Source organism: Mus caroli, chromosome 4 (assembly GCF_900094665.2).
Source record: "Mus caroli chromosome 4, CAROLI_EIJ_v1.1, whole genome shotgun sequence".
Taxonomy (NCBI): domain Eukaryota; kingdom Metazoa; phylum Chordata; class Mammalia; order Rodentia; family Muridae; genus Mus; species Mus caroli.
The window spans coordinates 23,347,431-23,349,007 of NC_034573.1; positions in this window are offsets into that span (position 1 = coordinate 23,347,431).

Here is a 1,577-nt window from a genome sequence, read left to right on the forward strand (position 1 = left end):
GACGCTACACCTCACCTAGGAATCACAGTGTTGTTGTCCCTGGTCAAGGGTGTGTGTGTGAGTCAGCGCAGAGGATTTGCAAGCGGGAGAGCTGGCCCAGAGCCTCCCCTCCCAGGCTGCAGCACTTGGAAGAGAGGGCCCCAAACCTTGACTAGACAGTACAGTGGAGCAGGCTCTGGGGCAGGTGTGGGTGCAGGTAAGGGGGCCACAAGTGCATGAGAAAGGAGAAATGCTCCCGCCTCTTGCTGATGGCAGGACTGGGTGGTCTTGTCTGAGAAGAGCTGGAGAGCCTGCCCTGATGGTGCATATTATAAGAAAGAGCCAGAGGGCTGACCAGCTCAGCTACCACCTTAGCCCAAATCCAGGGCACAATGTTGGCCAAGCCCAATATCCGTATCATTTGTGAACTGTTGGGAATGTGTGAAGTGGCCAGTCCTGCTGACTCAGGATCTCAGTGATAAAGGGCAACAACAAGATAACTAGGAAGAGGCTCACTGAGGACCCAGAATTGATGGAGTTGCAGAAGTCAGACATTTCAAACCAGACCAATGACTCATTGCAGTGAACACTTTCACGTGAAGATGTGTGAACAGAAAGGTATATTGAGGAATGCACTTTGATAATACAACTTCCATGATGAGATGTTCTCTTTACTTTGCTTCTTTTCTGATTGTATTTGTTTGTATTTTATTCTGGGTGGGGAGGTTGCAAGGGTGAAAGGTAGATATGAAGGAACAGGAAGATAATCAGACTGGGGAACTCGGGTGTGTGATGTGAAACCCATAAAGAATCAATAAAGTGTTGAGAAAAAAATTAATGGTATACATTCCAATATCTCCATTGTCATCTCTAATTTTGTTAATTAGGATTCTCTCTCTCTCTCTCTCTCTCTCTCTCTCTCTCTCTCTCTCTCTCTCCTGGTTAGTTTGTTTAAGGGCTTCTCAAAATTATTATATTTTTATCTTTTTAAAAAATTAAAATAAAACTACATTGTTTCTACCCTTCTCTTTAAGTCCTTCAACTCCTACCAAGGTCCCCTACTAACTTTCAAATTCACAACCTCTTTTTCTTTCTTCTTGTAACACACATATACACATGCATATGTACACATGCATACATATATATGCACATATATGCATAAATATAAAGGTACCCCCTGTTAAGTTCATTTAATGTTGCTGTATATAATAACATGGTTGACTAGATGGTACAGATAACCAATTCGTGAACCCAAGTTTGGGGAAGACTAAGCCTCCCTCTCAGTATCTGTACTGGCTAGTTTTGTGTCAACTTGACACAGCTGGAGTTATCACAGTGAAAGGAGCTTCAATTGAGGAAATACCTTCATGAGATTCAACTGTAAGGCATTTTCTCAATTAGTGATCCAGGGGGAAAGGCCCCTTGTGCATGGTGCCATTTCTGGGCTGGTAGTCTTGGATTCTATAAGAGAGCAGGCTGAGCAAGCCAGGGGAGGCAAGCCAATAAAGAACATCCCTCCATGGCCTCTGCATCAGCTCCTGCTTTCTGACCTGCTTGAGTTCCAGTCCTGACTTCTTTGGTGATGAACTTTAGCATGG